General features: G+C 42.8%; 1 non-coding gene across 1 annotated transcript; it reads right to left on the bottom strand.

Moving 5' to 3' along the window:
• Nucleotides 1-2,388: 2,388 nt before the first annotated feature.
• On the bottom strand, nucleotides 2,389-2,579 carry LOC126026510 (U2 spliceosomal RNA). Its single transcript, XR_007501756.1, has one exon. It is a non-coding gene; the product is annotated as a U2 spliceosomal RNA (small nuclear RNA).
• Between the last annotated feature and the right edge of the window lie 3,193 nt (nucleotides 2,580-5,772).

Raw genomic sequence — 5,772 nt, 5'->3', positions numbered from 1 at the left:
TGAGTTAGGTAAGAGGTCAACTATGGAATGCATTATTGTGCCATAGTATATTGATTCAAAAACTATAAACATAGTACAATGAAGTGCCCATTTTGAGTTATAAATTAATGATTATAAGCAGTATGTATAACCCTTCTTTCAAGCATTTTATTTTCATTATGACTTTCCCTTCAGATGCATTTTGACTATAATTAACATCTTGGATTGTTCTACTGGTATTCCATAATTTACACTCAAACAACCATACCAACCAGGAGCAGGCCCTCAAGATTACAGGTTTTTTTTCAACTTTTGACCTTTTAACATTAGTTTCTCTTTCTGAAATATCATTCCTCATTTCTTACTTACTATGATCCAGCCATGTTGAATAAATATGTCATAACTTCCCTCTCAATAAAATAATGTTATTGCATAAAATTTATCTAAAACACACTGACTTGTTCTTGTTCATTTGATAGTATAAATGAAGTTTTGTAAGTGAATTTTGACTTAAGAATTTTTATTTGGAGGCTGGATGTTGCAAGTCAGCCCCAGAAGACGTTGACTGATGGAAGGATGGAGGATGAGGTCTTTCCCCTCCAGATCGGAGCACGCATCTGCCACCCCATCCAGCAGATGATTCTGAGGTGAAATGTCGGGTAAACTGCTCAGAGACTGTCAGGCTTGTGGAAATATTAGCTTTATTCGGTGCCCAAGACTGAAGTCCAAAATCTCAACCTCAGTTCCAGCCAAAAAGCCCCTCACCATCCACAGACCCTTGTTTTTATCCCCCCAGAATCAGGTACCACCAATGGTGGGATCAGATACCACCCAATGATGGGAGCAGAATTAGGTACCACCCTAGGGTGGGGGCAAAATGCCAGGTCACACCCTAGGGTAGGGCGCAATCACTGATCAGGGTAGGGTCAGTAACATAACAATCCCATAAAATGTTTATATACACAACATCTGGAGAGATAACATGGAATTAGTGTGTTTGCCTTACTAGCAGAAGGATGGTGGTTTGAATCCCGGAATCCCATGTGGTCCCCGAGCCTACCAGAAGCAATTTCCGAACATAGAGCAAGGAATAACCACTGAGTGCTGTTTTGTGTGACACCAAAATGAACAAACAAAAAAAGAATTTATACTAAGTATTTTATATATTTTTATATACACTTATTTATAAGAAGATATATATATAATATACTCATATAATACATACATATATATATCTATATATATACACATATATATCTTGGATCAGAAACTTCTCAATTTCCTCTTTAGCTTTCTTACTCAGCAAATTATTTTTTGTGTTGATGTTAACTTGGGGTATTTCTAGCAATATCATAGCACTCAAGGCTGCCTAGATGCCAGAAATAAACTTGAACGACTCTACCTTGAACTGAGAATCAACAAGGAAAACACTGCACACACTGAACTGCCTCATGTTACTGCTGCTGAACCAGCTTTGTCATCATAGGCAGGTGAGTATACAACTCGATCTGACCTGGACAGTCAAAAAAGATGCAGCCATCCTCTACATGACCAGACAGTCCTCGAGCCACTGAGTCAGTTGAAGTTGCTGGCAAAGTACTCCATGCAAAATACCAAACTGGGCCCAATCTGTAGAGACTCATCCTCCATTACATCGTCCACCTCGGCCAGTTGCTGGATGCCATGGCCATCACTGAGGATTTGAAGTGTTCAGTGGCAGGATCTAAGTTGTCCACTTGGACAGGTCGGTTGAGCGCATCTGAGTGCTGAACCAGGGTGGCACAGCTGCAGTGGGTCCCATGACACTGCCAGAGCGAGGTATTTGGCCTTCAGCATTCACAACATGCCCAGACTTCCAGAAAACATGACAACATGTAAGGGGCAGGACGATAGAGCAGTAGAACATCTTTTGCCTTTCACATGGGTGACCAATGGTGGACCTCAGTTCCATCCCCGTGAAACATAAGTCCCCCAAGCCACTAAATAAATAAATCATAAATAAATAAATAATAAAATAAAGAATGACAATGTGATGGGAACCGCAGGGGGCTCCTGCCTACTCTGGTAATCTAACCATAAGTTAAGAAAAATGCAGAGCTCTTTAGTGACCCTTTCTCAAACCTCCTCCACCAAGCTACTCGACTGTGGATGAGCCCACGAACACTGTGAAGTAGGCGGCCAGCAAACTAAGGGAAAAATGGGGCTGTAAGGTTCCTGTTCACTTACCGTAGGATTCTTCACCTGGAACCATAAGGTAACAGAAATACAGCACTTAAACCTACAAGGTACCTTAAATCCCCACCACTCTAAAATGACTGCAAGCATTTGAAATTGCAAAGAAGAAGAGAAAGACTAGACTACAAAAGGAATAAGAACATAAGTTCTTTTCTTACATACACCAGAAAATAGGGGAGGTACACCTTTCCTGGATGTACTGCAATAACAGTTCGATGCGCAGAGCGGACGGAGCAAGCTCTTCTTCTGAATCCCAGCTCCAAAAATCCATTTAATATATTGTCCTCGGATAGAGGACGTATCATATATTAAACAGATAAGAACAGAAACTACACTTGATCTTATCCAAATGGCCGAGAAGTGATTTTATTAAGTACTTTAAAATTTCATATATGTTGTAGTTTATGAAGTATTTTTTATACTTCTAAACATTATATCTTTAAACGAAAAGAATAAATACACAAAAATCTTCCAGTGTTTTCATTTTTCTTAATATTTAATCTGTTAAACTTTCAGATGTGGCAGCAACTTAACAGATGTGGAGAGACTTTGATAATAGTTGTTGAAACAGTACAGAGCATATTTTAGACATTTATTAATAAAAATTTTGTAAATTGGATTGTACAACTGGAAAACATATTTATTGTTCAACCTTTTCTAATGATTTGATGTATAAACTTAATTGCAAGGTACCACTTAGATTAGAAATAGTCATTCGTGGTCAGAGCAATGCAACAGTGGTAGGGGATTTGCTTTGCTGACCCAGGACATATCTCAGTTCTATCTCCTGGTGTCCCATATGGTCCCCCATGCTGGGAGCGATTTATGAGCACTTAGCCAGGAGTAACACCTGAGCATCACCAACTGTGGCTCACAGTAACCAAAAAAAATATATAACCATAAAAAGAAATAGTCATTCACACGGTTTTAAATATTGTGATATGTTAAAATTTAAATCAGAAGATTTAGACTCAAAAATATATTTTGAGACCTTATGAAAATGTGATTTGGCATACTGCTATAAAGCAGTAAGGCTACTGCCTCTCCTCTTCCATTTCTGGAAAATGTATCTCAATTCAAAGATCACCATTTGCCCCAGATGTTGGCTCTCATGAAGGGGAAGGCTTTTAGCCAAATTGGCTTGCTTCTAATCAGAACCTGTCTCACAAAACTAAAGAATAATGATATTTTGGTCTTGGTTGTCATACATTATTATTATTACATACATTTCTCTAAGGTCAGGACCCACTATGAAGCATGCATGCATCCACTAATGTGGTCATGTATTCCTTCATTTCTTCATATCTGACCATGAACATAGAAAGATAGCCTACCCAGAGTCACCTAACCATACAACAAATAATTCCCACAAAAAAACCCTCCAGGGCACAAAAGTCATAATGAGAATGCAATGCAAAAACCTACCATACTTAGTGAGCAAAGAGACAAACCCAGTAATAACCAGTGATATAACATTACTGATAAGCAAGTTAGAGAGAAATGTTGAGGATATTTAAAGAGCTCTAAGAAATCATGGAATAGACAACCAATAAAACACAAGATTATACTCCAGTTCTGGCAAATGACCTGGGGAGCAAGAGCCAAGGGGTGTGGACAGGGGTGTGGGGTATCTTGTGACACCATTTTGGTTGGCTCTTGATTACAACCAGAATCTCCACAGCTCCTGTTGTCCCAAAGGGTCTGCATCTCCAATCCCTATTGCTTAGGCGCCCCTGAGGTTTCCTCCTCTTTCCTCAGTGCCCAAAGCCATCAGTCCTGCTCACTGCCCATCCTCATAGCTCAAGTGTCCTTCTGTTGTTGCTCCTGGGACCAGTTTGGGATTTTTCAGAACCAGGGCTACCCCAAGAGTTGCTCAAAGGCCCAGTGCCATGATCTGGACCGAGGCCTCCCACAGGCCACATGGGAACACTCAAGTGCTCTAGCTCAGGAATCTGGGGGGTTTGTGGCACCTGCCCCCAATGGTCAGAGGGTCTGACTCAGAAGCACCACTCAGGGCCTGAGAAGTAAAATAGCGGTTGGGGGGCTTACATTGCCTTACATACTCCTACCCGGGTTCACCCACATCCACTAGGCCCTGAACATCAGGCAGGGGTCAAGAGTATGACCCCTGAAAGAGTCAGACTGCTCCCTGAGCACTGTCGTGGCCCCTCCCAAACATGAACCTGCTTGTCCTGAGTCCCAGAACTGGGGCCTCACCTGCTCCCTATTGAGCCCACACTACTTCACAGGACAGAGCTTGCCAAGATTCAGCTCTCAGAGGGATGGAGTTTGGTCCCATTCCTGACTGTCCGCAGCAGCCCCTTTTCTGAAGGAGCATCCCAAGTTTCCAAAAACAGGTTCCCTTGAAATAGGCCAATGAGCTCCCTCTGTTTCTCCCTCTCCTTCCGTTCTCTCCTTTCTTCCTTACTTCTTTCCCCTTCCTTCTTTTTCTCCTTCCTTCCCTCCCCTTTTCATCCTTCCCTCCCTCCTTCCCTCTTTTCTTCCTTCCTTCCTTTCTTCCCTTCTTCTTTCCTTCCTTCCTTCCCTCCTTCCTTCCCTTCCTCTTTTCCACCCTCCTTCTTTCATCCTTCCCTCCCTCTTTCCCCCCTCCTTCCTTCCCTTCCTCCTTCCCACCCTTTTTCCCTCATCATTCCCTCTCTTCCCTCCTTCCTTTCCTCCCTCCTTCCCTACCTAACTCCCTCTGTTCCTCCCTTCCTTCCTTCCTTTGTTCTATTTCCTTCCTTCCTGACTTCCTCTACTTCTTCCCTGGCCCCCCCCTTTCCATCCCTCCCTTATGATACTTCTGAATATGTAAAAAATAAATAAAGAAATAACAGAAATAAGCCATGGAAAACGCACACTCTTATGAACAATAAAAGACAATGAACTTTACTGGAGCAACGTGATCTCAAACACTCTTGTGCCTTAGAGAAGTACAATCATGGCTTTATTTAAATTATGGCCAATAAATGGTGTTCAAATATTTAGATGTTCAAGTGTCTGCAGGTTTTAAAAATACTTCTTCTCAATTCCATGTGAAGGTAACAAAGTCCATCAGGGCCGGCACAGTGGGACCCTCAGCATGTGCACCCGGATTGGGTATGTTGCCCTGCCCGGCTGGTACCTTCCTTCTCTTCCTCCTCCCATGGGGCTCGATATTGCGGGTTGGTGCAATGCTGGAGTTCGTCTTTCAAATATTGTACTCCCATGTTCATGTGGGACCTGAAAATGGGCAAATTTCCAAGTCATGGAAGTCCAAGGAAATGAATGTGTCTTGTTCTTGCACAGCTACCTGAAGTGTCCCCGGGACTAGCTTCCACCCTAGAACAGGAGGATCCTCTGGAGTCCCCAGGAGGTTGCTGTCGGGCAGAATTTGGGGAACTTGGTGCTGGGCATCCCAGATGGTGATCAGGGGGAGGAGGGAAGGTGGTGATGTTGGGAGAAAGGGGATGGCGCTCACACAGGGCCCAGGGATGAATGACAGTCTTTGGAGAGGACTCTCTGTGTTTTGGGCAGGCCTAGGAATGAGCAAATGAGTCATTGGCAGTCTTGGGGTGT

The sequence above is a fragment of the Suncus etruscus genome, chromosome 13 (genome assembly GCF_024139225.1).
Source record: "Suncus etruscus isolate mSunEtr1 chromosome 13, mSunEtr1.pri.cur, whole genome shotgun sequence".
Lineage (NCBI taxonomy): Eukaryota > Metazoa > Chordata > Mammalia > Eulipotyphla > Soricidae > Suncus > Suncus etruscus.
The sequence above is the reverse complement of the archived record's forward strand: the minus strand, read 5'-3'. Positions and strand labels throughout refer to the sequence as shown.